The sequence below is a fragment of the Protopterus annectens genome, chromosome 1.part0 (genome assembly GCF_019279795.1).
Source record: "Protopterus annectens isolate FY-2018-M chromosome 1.part0, PAN1.0, whole genome shotgun sequence".
In the NCBI taxonomy this organism is placed as follows: Eukaryota; Metazoa; Chordata; order Ceratodontiformes; family Protopteridae; genus Protopterus; species Protopterus annectens.
The window spans coordinates 879,254,506-879,267,912 of record NC_056725.1 but is presented as its reverse complement, the minus strand read 5'-3'; positions in this window follow the sequence as shown (position 1 = coordinate 879,267,912).

The following is a 13,407-nucleotide window of genomic DNA, read 5'->3' as shown; positions in this document are numbered from 1 at the left end:
TTCCTTCAATAATATGCATGAGTTTAGAAAGACTGCTGTTAAGCAAATTTCTGATAAATCTAGAGCACAAAATCTTTTAGCACAACAACTCCGGCAACAGAAAGTAGAAAGGGCTGTCGCCAAGCTTAAGAAGTCTATAACAAGGAAGATAAGAGGAGATCCTGTAGAAGTATTAGAAATATTTCAAAAATTCCATGAAAGTCTGTATAAAGCAGAGAAAATGGAAATCAAGAAAAAGTAGAAATGGAAAAGTTTAGGGAAAAATTAAATATGCCAACATTAGAGGTAGATAAGGCTGAATTACTAACAGCCAGGATAGGAGGAGATGAGATAAAAAAGGTGATGTATAACCAATCTACAGGAAAGCCGCCAGGAATAAATGGTATTCCTGTGGAAGTTTGGAAGCTAGGCAGAAGATCTAGAATGTTTCAACATTTTTAAAGAGGAGAAGTACCAATATCCTGGAAGAAAGTGGTGGTAGCTGTATTACCTAAAGAGGGTAAGGATCCATCAGATCTAGCTTCATACAGGCCCACTTCAATACTAAACCATGATTACATATTATTTATGTCAATAATGGTTAAAGGAATGACAAAAGTGATACCAAAATTGATAGATATGGATCAATGTGGTTTTGTGGAGGACAGGCAAACATTTGACGACATTAAGAAAACACTGATTATCCAAAGGGAAGTAGAATTTAAGAAAATACCACTGTTGTTGGCAGGTCTTGATGTACAGAAAGCATTTGAAAGGGTAAGCTGGGATTTTATGAGCAGGGCAATCGAAGCATTTGCATTCCCTGATAAAATTATAAGGCTAATTAGGATGATACATATCACATAGCACAAGCAGAAACGTATAATTCAAAGTGGAAAGGGATAATGATGGAACAGGAGGGATGCTCAAGAAACAATGAGAGACTGGGATTTTGGATGCAGACCTTTAAGGAGAATAACAATAATCATACACAATATTATATTCACAAAGTAGCAGAAAGTATTCTAAGAACTAAGCCAACACGGGAATGCAGAAAGGAGATTCTGCCTACAGGGATGACTAGACTTTATTGGAGAAAACTGGCAAAGGAAACAAGGTATTGGGAGCAAATAACTAGAGAGGGAAAGGTAACAGAATGCGAGGATGCCAAGAATTAATTTGGATTGGCGGTCAGATATTACCTTCCCTATCAATGACTGATATCAAACTATAGACAGAGAAATAAATAGGGGGATCCTACACAATCAACCAAAGCTGGTGGAGCTTTAGTAGAATATAGAACAGACGCTGCTGTTAGAAAGGGAATAATTAGTACAGATTATAAAATATTGCATGATAACTAGAAGAATCAATCAGAGGACATTAGAAAGGATAGGGAAGAGAGATTGGATAAGCACTCACAAAGAAATAATGGGGGTATATGTTTGTCTCTCAAATATGCAACAAAATCTAGAAGACTTAGTATTTTTGCTTGGAGATGTTTACATAGATATGTTATACCATATGCAGACTCCAGAGAATTTTTTCTCAGGTAGACAGCAAATGTTGGAAGTGTAATGGAGAAGAAAGAGGTAATTGGGAAAAATAAGTTATGTCTTACCATAACGTTCCATCTGTTTGTAGATCTTTGTTCATTCATTACAGATAGGACCTTGGTTCCAATACGGCTGTTTCCCAGCTCACTCAAGCCAAAAACTCTCAGCTAAGAACCTACCCACAATGCCCCTCTCCTAGATACTCCAGATTGAGTTTGCCCGCCCTAGATAAAAGATGTAGTAATAGGAAAAATAGTAGGAGGCTCTGTCTGAGCAAATACCCTAATCAGGAGTTCCTAAAGTCCATCAGGAATCCAGGCAGGGGGAAGGAGGGCGGGAAGTAATGAATGAACAAAGATCTACAACACAGATGTAACTTTATGGTAAGATAACTTCTTTATCTGAGGATGTAAATCTTTGTTCATTCATTAGAGATAGGACTGAGTCCCCAGCTACTCAAGTCCTGGGTGGCCCTAAGGAAGGATATTGCAGAGCACCACAGAACCAAAAGATGCTTGTCCCCTGGAGGCCAAATCCAATTTGTAATGAGATATGAAGGTATGAGGTCTTGCCCAAATGGCTGCTGGGCATATATCATCCATAGAGCTCTGGAATGAAAAGCTACAGAAATAGCCATAGATCTGGTAGAATAAGCCTTTATTCTGGAAGGTAAGGGTAGCTTATTCTGTTGGTAGATAAAGGTAATGACGTTTCTAAGCCAAGAGGATAAAGTCACTTTGGAAACAGGTTTACCCAATCTGGGTCCTGCAAAGGCCACAGACAATTGGTCTGTTTTCCAGAAAGATTTAGTACTGTCCAAATAAGAATGAAGCTGCTGGTGCACATCAACGGCGTGCAAAAGGTACTCCCCTCTATTAAAATGCCTTGGGAAGAAAACCGGCAGGTCAACAGAGTAATGGAAAAGCCAGAAATGACCTTGGGCAGGAAAGAAGGGTCAGTACGAAGGGACACCCTATCCATGTGGAAGATCAAGTAAGGACTCTTGACATTCAAGGCCTGCAGCTCAGATACTCTTCTCACTGAGGTGAGTGCTACTAGAAGTATGGTTTTCCATAACAAAAATTTCAAATCACATGAATCAAAGGGCTCGAAGGGACAGCCTGTGAGAGACTGAAGCACCAGAGTCAAGTCCCAGGGTTCTAAGGGAGGCTTGACCGGAGGTTTAACATGTAATACTCCCTTCAAAAAGGTCTTGCATAGGCGGTGTGACATAACTGAAGAATTATCAAGACCATTATGAAAATTGGCGATAGCTGCTACATGTACAGTGATCGTTGAAGCTGAGGCTCCTGCATGTAAAGAGTAGTCAGGTATTGTAGAATCTTTTGAATAGGCACAGAGAAAGGGTCTTAAGTTCTAGTCTTTGGCCCAGATAGAGAACCTAGTTCATTTACTAGAATAAACCTTTCTAGTGGAAGGTTTCTGCGAGGCCAGAAGAATTTCACAAACAGGAGATGGGATGTCAGGCAGCCTGGCAATCATTGGAAGTGGAGGAACCAAGCTGTGAGCTTGAGACTGTGCAGGTTCAGATTAATCAATCCCTGAGGATGAGATAACAGGTCCTGGAAATGATCCAGGATCCACAGGCTGTGAATCAGATGAAGCCATAGAAACCGGAACCAGACTTGACTTGGCCAGTAGGGAGCAATGAGGATCACTTTGCTTTTCAACCTCTGAGCTTTCTGGAGAAATTTTGGAATGAGAGGAAACATGGGAAAAGCATACAGAAGACCCGGGGGCCAATCGTGCATTAGAGCGTCCCTCGGTGGTTCCCCCTGTGGGGGGATCAAGGCAAAATAGCTCCTGCATTTGTAGTTCAGGGGGGAAGCGAACAGGTTGCAGCAAGGCTTGCCCCAATATTGGGAGATCCGATCTGCTAATACAAGGTCGAGGGACCACTCGTGAGGCATCAGGATGTTCTTGCTCAGATTGTCCGCAATAAGGTTTTAACTCCTGTGAATGTGCATTGCTATAAGAAAGCGATTGGAAGCTATCACCCACTGCCAAATCCTCATGGCTTCCCAACACAGGGGGTAAGATCTGGTTCTGCCTTGCTTGTTGATATACCAGACGACTAACATGTCGTCTGACTTGAATTGCAATGGTCCCCGAGGGTCCCCCACTCGACCGCGGGGAGGACATGCAGACTCCACACAGACGGCACTCCCAATCAACAAGCCGAGAATCGAATGGGAGAAACTCTTGCTGTGAGGTAACAACGCTACCGCTGCACTACCGCGGAAGTAAACCTTTTAAAATAAGTATCAGATTACTAAAACTAACACAAATGTCACAATCAGCTTTAATATGATCCATGCCCAAACAGTAGACAAAACGGACATGTGTATCTGAGTTAGGCATCTTATGTCCACATTTGTCACACTGTTAAAACCCAACTTAGCTTTGCCTGACACCTTAAGGAAACAATGATATCCTATAGAAAAAAAAATGGAAGAAAATACCAGTGATGTTTTGTTAAGGAATACCACTAGTAAAAAGAGAAGGTCTGTCAAAGACAGGAAAGAGGGACAGTAACACAAAGAGTAAAAAAAATTAAATTACCAAGGAAAAGGGTAGGAAATAGGCCTAAGTTATAGGCGACAGTGAGAAAACGCTAACTTGACTAAAATTTAGTAATTTAGAAGAAAAACTGTCATAAAAACAATAATTTACTACTTAGCTTTGAGAGAGATGGCTAACAAGTCTGACTAGGAACACGGCAAACGAGATCTAGAGTATCTAGGAGAGGGGCATTGTGGGTAGGTTCTTAGCTGAGAGTTTTTGGCTTGCGCGAGCTATGTCCTATCTGTAATGAATGAACAAAGATTTACAACATCAGATGATATTTTCTGGTAGCACAATGAGTTAGGAGACTTTAAAAATTCCCTGCAGACTACTCTATCGAGATACCGGGGAGCAAATTGGTGTAACTATGAAAATGATTTTTCTGAGCCGTGATACAGAATTGGAATTGCCTAAACATAGCATGGCCTTGCTGAGTCTAATTATGGTGGCTGCCAAACAAGCAATTACTGGAAAATGAAAACCAAAGTCTAAACCAACTGTACTGGAAATAGTGAATATAGTAACAGAGAGAAAAAAAAAAAAAAAAAACTGGAACTGGGATCTTTAGAAAAGGGTAGGAGAAAATTACAAAGGAAAAAAATGGGAACAATACATACTGGGGAGGAATGAGGTTTAGAAGAAGGAAGGATTTGATTGAGCTATGTAATGTTTGACTGACAATGATTGGGTAGATTATAAGTGATGTATAATGTTTACAACTAAAATTATGTCAATACGGTTTGTAATGTGAAATGCTTGCAACTAGGATTGTGTCAATATGGTTTGTGATAATTTAATAAAAATGTTTAAAAATGTTTTTTGGTTAAAAAAAAAAAAAAAAAAAAAACACTATCACCCACAATGTCAGCTGCAGAGTGGACAAGTGCAGATTGATGAGAGACCCATTGTCCTATGTGAGGAGATCCAACAAGTGAGGTAACTTGTGAGGAATGCCACTGGCCAAATGCATTAAGAGGGGGGAACCAATGCTGTCTCTGCCAAAAGGGAGTTGGTATCAAGATTTTTGGGGAGTCCAGATGAATCTTCAGCAGGAATTCTGGGAGCAGAGGAAAGAAGGATAAAGAAATCTTCCCTTCCAAGGAAAGGAAAGAGCATACATCTTTCACACCAGATGGTATGGCTCTCTGGAACAGAAAAGAGGAAGCTGTCTGTACAGAAGAGAAGCAAAAAGCTCTACCCGAGGAATACTCCACTGATGGACAATGTCCAGAAACATCTCTGTGAAGCATCCATTTGTGAGCCTGTGTTTTGGACCTGCTCAGACAGTTTGGCACTATTGTGTTCTTAAGGAATGTATACTGTCTGAAGAGTTAACTGAAGGCCACTTCCCAGGCCTGAAGCACCATCCTGCACAGGAGGTAACATTCTGTGCCCCCTCTGCTTGTTGACATACATCACCATAGTGTTGTCTGTGCACACCTTCAAGAGACCTGGACAGAACATGGAGTGAAAAGCCTAAAGAGCCAGAATCAGAGATTTCATCAGTTTGATATTGGTATGGTCTGAATTCTGGTGGGGAGGCCAAAGACCATGAACGTTCAAGTGATGAAGAGAAGCCCCCCACCCCATGTCTGAGGCATCAGTGAACAGCTCTTGAAAATAAACTGGAGGCTAAAAGGGCCAGCCTATGTCGATAGTGAACTGTTGAATCCACCACTCAAATTCCTTTTGAGACAGGGAAGGTGAGGTACACTGAACTTCAGTGGGTGACGATGCTGCAGACAAACCGACTTGAGGTACCACTAAAGCTTCTGCATATGCAGTCTGGTAAGAATAAGCACTGGAATAGAAGAGGCCATGAATCTCAGGGCCCAAAGAAATTCCCTGGCATGGCAGTCAGAGGAAGAAGAGACTGAAAGAAGGCTGTTAATATTACCTTTGGAGATAGAAGAGAGGCCAACACTAGCACTGCCTGAATCCTGCATCCCAGATACACATGATCATGACAGAGAGTCAGGACAGACTTTTCAAAGTTGACAGTAAACCCCAGACTTTGAAGAAGGGAGATAGTGAACTGCAGATCCTATAAAAATCGACTGGGAGAAAGGGCCTGAAGCAACAGTTGTCTAGATAAGTTAAAATCTGAATGCCTTGGAGCCTGCAGAAGGCAATCACAGGAGCTAGGCACTTTGTGAATACCCTTGGGGTAGTAGAGAGGCTAAAGGGCAAATCAGTGAACTGAAAATGAGAGGAAGACACACACAAACATAAAAACTTCCTGCAGAGAGGGCGAACAGGGATAAGAAGATAAGTCTATTTCAGATCCATGGACACCAGAAAAGCCTGGGGTAATAATTGAGGAAACAAAGTTTGAAGAGTAAATACCCGAAAAGACCGGATCTTGAAGAAAGGTGTTGAGATCCAAAACAGGTCTCCATGGGCCCTCCTTTCGAGGGACCAGGAACATCCTGGAATCAAAATCCCTTTCCACTTGGGAAGATGGGACAGGATGAATGGTCTCTTGGTTCAACAGGGACTCTAGAACTTCTGGGAAATGAGGAAGTTGATCTAGAGGAAGTTGAAGATTCCCTGAAAAAGGCGGGAGAGATTTTCATACCATGAAGTAACTCTTACAGATGACAGAAAGGACCAAAGAGTCGGAGGTGATGAGACACCAATTTGGAAGACAAAGGGAGGGCCAAAGAGACCTAAGTGGGGGGGCAAACTGTCAAGAGAGCAGCAGGCTTATCAGAAGGCTTCTGGGCCACAGAAATTTGAGGAGCCTTAGCAGAAGGGGCCCGACTCCCAGTATTCCTGCTCTTGGAAGCCTGGCAGGGTTGCCTGCAAACAAATTCAGACCTAGAAGGATAATTCCTCTGGAACTTAGGGATAGGAGAGATAAAAATATGCTTAAGATCTTGCAAGGCTTTGCCTTTCTCTTGAAGGGTCTTAAACATGTCAGCGGCAGCTGTCCCAAAAAAAAAAGATGTGTATTATCAAAGGAGCAACCAACAACTTGGCCTTAATGTCCTTGGGCAGAGAATGGAGACAAAGCCAAGAATAACACCTCATGATGGACCAAAAGTCACAGCCCAGAAGATGCGTCAGCAGCATCATAGCTACACTTAATACAGTGGTGAACCACTTGAGACGCAGAACCTGAAATACATAAACCAAAGGATTTGCCATCAGAATCAGGGAGGGCCAATATAACCTGACAAGTGTGAGCAATCAGGCAAGAGCATACTTGGTCATGTGGGTCTGGTAATTAAAAGCCTAAGTTGAAGCAGTATGAACTTTCTTGCCAATCTTCTCCATTGCCCTACTACTCTTATCAGAAAGTAAAAGTTTGGAAGAAGGCAAAAGATTAGAAGGTTTGTCAGAAGAGAATGACACCACAGCAGGATAAGCAGAAGGACATTTAAATAAAATCTGGCAATCCTCAGGAACCTTATAGAGCCTAGCAGGTTTCTTAGGAGCGGCAGGCTGACAGGAGACCTGGAAGCAGCAATGAAAGTATCTGACAAGGCAGCCAATACAGGAAGAACTGCCAATGGTTTAGGCATATCCACCTGAAGCAACTCATAATATTTTCTCTGAATATCAGACACTTGAGAAGAATCCCACTTAAAGAATTCCATCGTAGCAATTGTGCCCCCAAAGGACATAACCATCATCATCCCCCTTTTTTCCCCATTTTCTACATGGGGTCAGGGAAACTTGTTAACTGTTGCCATCTCTCTCGATTCAATGCCGCACTCCTGCCTTCTTTGACACTCATGCCTTAGTGTTGCAAATCTTCATTCACACAATCCATCCACCTCTTTGCTTGACGTCCTGGTTTCCTCTTACTTTCTTCCCATCTGTCCCAAATAGGTTCATAGGTTGGTACTAGGCTATTGGGCCTAGGGCCTATACAAGCCTAGCCAAACAATTCCCCAGATATTTCTTCCCACAATATTTACTTCCCTGGACCCCTGTCTAGCAGGGCAACTGACGTGATCCCCAGGGTGAATTTCGTATCTCCCATCCAATCGTCAAGGTTCCTTCTGAAGACGGCCAAGGAGGTGTTCTGCTTGACATGTATGGGCAGCCTATTCCAGAGTATGGAGAGTCTCTGGGTCAGGAACCTATCCCTCCAGCATGTTTTGTTCATTGTGATGACAAAGATTTAGAACCCTGGAGTGTGTGGCTCTGAGGGATTGGGATTTTTTTTAAGTGGAGCATGTCCAACAGCTCAGGGTTTGACATGGCCTTGTATGTTAAGCAGAGATCGCTTCTGAGTAGACAATATGCCACAGAGTATAGCTGGAGTCTTTTTAGACGGTCAGCATAGGGCATCTGCTTTAGGCCTGTGGTTCTTTTAATGAGGTATTTCTGCGGCCTTTCCAGCTGTTTTAGATGTCCTGTGAGGTACATACCAAACGGGGTGTTGTATTCTATAATGGGTCTAATGAGGGACAAGTACAGTGGGACAATGACCTTCTTTTTTCTGGACGAAAAGCCCTTAGTGATGAGGTGTGCCACACAGAAGGATTTCCTGACTGTTGTGGCAATGTGGTTATTGAAGGTGAGACCGCTGTCCACCTGTGTCCCTAAGTCTCATCACACTTTTGGTGTTTAGTGTACTGCCACCTATGTGGTAATTCATGGGTACATGTTTTTTCTCAAAGGGGATAACTATACATTTCTTGGCATTAAGCTTGACCCCATGGCTCTGGCACCAAACATCTGTTTCTGTAAGGCCCTTTTAAATCTTCTTCACCAGATTGTCTTCTGCTTTTCTGCATGTGTTCAAACCACCGTAATCTGTTCTTTTTGATCTTTTCTGCAATTGGAGCTACTTTGGCTTCTGCTCTTATGCCCTCATTTCTTCATCTGTCCCACAGAGTGCATCCTACCACCTTTCTCAGGCACTTCATTTCCATCACCTGTAGCTTCTTCATCTGTTTTGTCTTTACTGCCCAGGTTTCTGTACCATACAGTAGTTACTGGTCGCATCACTGTCTTGTACACCTTATTTTTCAGCTTCTTTGGCATTCTTCTGTCACAGAATACACCTGGCACTCTATGCCAGTTGGCTGCATCCCCCTGGTTCTAGTTTTGGCCTCTTCATTAAGGCTTCTCTTCTCCTCAACCACCACTCCCAATTACTTGAAGCTATTTTATCTGTTCCACTATCTTCCCTTGTATCTCAATTCTCAGCTTCTGATTTCCCCAGTTTACTGCCATTACCAGTGTCATATCTGTGCTTAGTTTCATCCCATGTGCCTTCAGTTTTGCATTCCATTGACCTATACTTTGATGGAGTTCTTGCTCAGAGTCAGCCTGTAATGCCACAGCATCTGCATACAGCAACTTTGTTGATCTGTCCCTTACAACCTGTTTGCTAATGTTGTCCATCACCAGTATGAACAGCAGTGGGCTCAGAGCTGAACCCTGGTGTATACCCAGCCCCACTGGGAACCTCTCTGTGAAGTTGAAAATTGTTTGTACTTGAGTCACTGGGTCCTTGCACACAGCCTGCACTAATTCTACCAATATTTCTGGGACTTTGAGCCACTGCAGTACTGCCAAGATCAGCTTTCTTGGGACCTATGAATGCCCAGTTGGACTCTTTTCTTCATCTCGAGCTTCTTCTCAACTATCTGTCTCATTGCAAACATAGGGTCAGTTGTGCTGCATCCTGATCTGAAGCCAAACTGCTCATCTTACATTCTAATACTCTTGTGTATCTGTTTATCAATCAACTTCTCACAAACTTTCAAGCAATGTGATAGGAGTTTGATTCCTCTGTACTGCCCACAGTTGTGGATGTCCCCTTTGTTCTTGTACACTGGTACGAGTATGCTTATTCTCCAGTCATCTGGGATATGCCTTTCTCTCCACACTGCTGAGTACACTCAGGAGCCATTTCTCCAGTCTCACCCAGTAGCTTTATCATATCTGCCGTGACCTCATATAAGCCTGCTGCTTTCCCTGACTTCATTTTGCTTAGTGCTATTCTTTCTTCTTCTATCGTAGCTTCTCATCTTAGGGTGTTTCTGGGGCAGTACTGCTTCTATGGGGTTTTCTTCATTCACAAGTTTCTGGAAATACTCCTTCCATCTGCCTTTGATGTCCTGTGGACTGGTGAGCAGGTTGTTGCTGGCATGCCTTATGAAGGGTGCCTGACTATCTTCTTCATCTTTCTGTCTTTGGCTTGCAACCTGATATAGTTTCTTTGTGCCACTTGAGTCACTTTCCAGACGTTGGTAGAGTGCCTCTGATGGCCTATTCTTTGCTATTTCAACTCCTTTCTTAGCTTCTTTGTGAGCAAACCATTACTCTTTCCTAACCTGGTCGGCCTTTTCTCCCACTTTTTCCTGCACTCCATCTTTCTTTTAGTGACTTCAGCATTCCATCACCAGCTTTCCTTATGCACCTTATTTCCATACCTGACTCTGCCACATATCTGTCCTGTAGTTCTCACGCATGCTGTTTTGAAGCACTGTCCAAAGGACAATTCCTCAAAAGGAGACTCAGGACTAACAGACTACCTTTCATGAGAACCATAAGCTAAAGGCATCTGTGAAGAGTAGGATGAAGATCCCTCACCAGACAGTGAATCCTCATCCGAGGAATCTGGTTCCTAAGCTGTTTTGAAAGGGTAGAGGTCCAATGAGGGGTGGATACTGAAACCCCTTGAAGAGGGTTTAGGGCCAGTGATGCAGAGAACAAGCCCTGAATTAACTCTTGCCATTCCCTCTGAGGATCCATAGGATGGACGGAAATATGCTTCAATATTTGTCTTTTCTTACAAAGGATATCAGCCCTGACAAATACCAGAGGTTCTGACCCTTGGCGAGATTTGAGAAGAGAACCCTGAACTTCCTCCATGACCAATATCTGCAGAATCCTTCTAGGACCCAGATAATCACTGTTCCCCCATGATGTCCAGAGCAGATGCCTGCAAAACCGCAGAGAACGTGCAAAAAGATGGATCCAAGCCTGTCTCCAACAGGATCACGGCAGAGGAATCTAATTGTAAATACTGAACGACCTACAGAGCTATTATCTGCTTCTAAAGGGATTTCCAGTGGAGGCTGGACAGCTAAAGAATCCAGGTGAGACTTTGTGGCCTTCTTCTTACCTAGTGGGAGTATCTCAGGGTTAAAGGATTCGGCCATGGCACCCTGGGCTAACTGTCTAAGCAGTTGGTTTTCAAGATAAATGGGCAGGAAAGACAGACTGCTTCTGAGCACCTTAGGCACAAATGCCTTACAAATACTACAAGAGGTATGGTCATGGAATGTGCCCAAACAAAAAAAGACTCTGTGACGATCCTTATGGGGACTGTCTCCCACACTGATATGTTTCCTTCTTGAATTACATGAACTTTAGGTAGTAATATAAAATACAAGACCAAGGGGGAAAAAAAACACAACAATGGGGCACTTACCTGGTTTTGCTAAATGCTCAGTACAGCAACAAAGCGTTCAAACCAGATGGCAAAAAATGGCGTTCAAATTCTAGTTCTAGATAGTTACGTCCCCCCTACGTTCTGTGCAGGGTGCATAAATGTGACTTACAGCTAGCTCATACATGATCTCTTTTGGGCTTTTTTATACTGGCCCAGCGTCGGGCTGCCCAGGTTGGGACATCCCTTCTATGACAACTACTGTAACAGTGATATAGGACACTACTCTATAGTGTCATTACAACCAGATATACCTGCATTTTAAAAAGGTAGTAGTGCTTGTCCTTAGGATTCTTCATCTTATCAGAGTTATTACCCACCTTATTTATTAGGCACTAGCTGTACCCTGCCACACATTGCTGTGGCTCAGTCTGGTTAAATGGAAAAGAAAGAAAAGAGAAAGTGCACGTTTCTAATATGTTTAATTTCACAATGCTTGTGGGTATACAATATTTTTTGTTGTTCCATTATCTGTGCAGATATAGAGATTGTCTGGTTTGCCGACTGTAGAACACGCAACATATAATTGTCCATGTGAGAAGCAATCCATGTGTAGATCTAAACCGCACAATTCTAAAGATTGGCCCCGAGCTCTGTTGATGGTGATAGCAAACGCCAATTGAATTGGGAATTGCAATCTCTTAAATTGACATGGCATATCCGTTGGAATCATAGGAATGCGAGGAATGAGGACATCTTCACCTTTGAAAGGTCCTGTCAAGATTGTTGCTTCTATGATGTTGCTCATTAATTTTTTTACTGCAAGCCATGTCCCGTTGCAAAGCTTTGGCTGGTTGATATTTCGCAACATGATAATTGGCACGCCGATTTTCAATTGCAGTACGTACAGTGCCATACCTGGCAGATTGAGTATATTCAAAAATTCTGTTGGAGAATTAACCGCTTCATCTGCTTCCACAACAGTGTCGACGGACTTGTATGCGACTGCCTCGCTTTGAATGTTAGACTGAATAATATTCGTCTTTGTTCTTGGCCGCAAGAATAGCTCGTTCAGTCAGCCAATCGTGATTCTTATAAATGGTTTGAATATTGGGAAATACTTTTTCAACCAATTCTTCTTTTGACGTCACCAAATTGCAAAAGTTATGAGGCAATGAAATTCGTCCTGAGGTCAGATCAACTGGCACCTTTCCGTTCCCAATTTCCAGCAATTGATGTGAGAATATCTCAGCTGATCAATCGTTTTGCAGCTGGACACGCATATTTGTAGTTAATTTTAACGTCTATACGTGTCGCCACAAAGTAGAGTATTTCAGGCAAGCATTTATTTCGTCCTCTGGTGTCGATAGAGGAGAACGAAGCAGATCTGAAGCTGCAGAACGCGATCACTGTGCTCTCAACCATGCATCCTCAAGTCTGGCTGCACGTCGCTCTGCTACTTCCTCGGCAAGTATTTGAGCCATTCTTTGTCTGTTTTGCTCATTCGCTGATGCCCGTATTTCCTCAGTTTGATTTGCAATTACTCGTCGCACTGCTTCCGCTCCGCAAATACGACGACCTAAGTTTGATCTTCTGCGAGGCATTATTTGGATGAACTAAAGCAGATCGATTGCACTGAAAAAGAAGAAAGAAAGTTATAACAAAAACATATAAAATTGCACATTTGTATACAAATATATAGAATCCATAGTAGGTATATAAAAACACGTGTGTATTTGAATGCAATGTGTGACATCTATATAATAGTAGGTATATAAAAACATGCGCGTATTCGAATACAACATTGTGTGAAAATTTCAAAGCAATCAGTGAAGAACTTTCGGAGATTTAAGATTTTGAACAAACGAACATTTACATTTTTATTTATATAGCTACACATAGACCCGCGGTGGTGGTGCTGCGGTA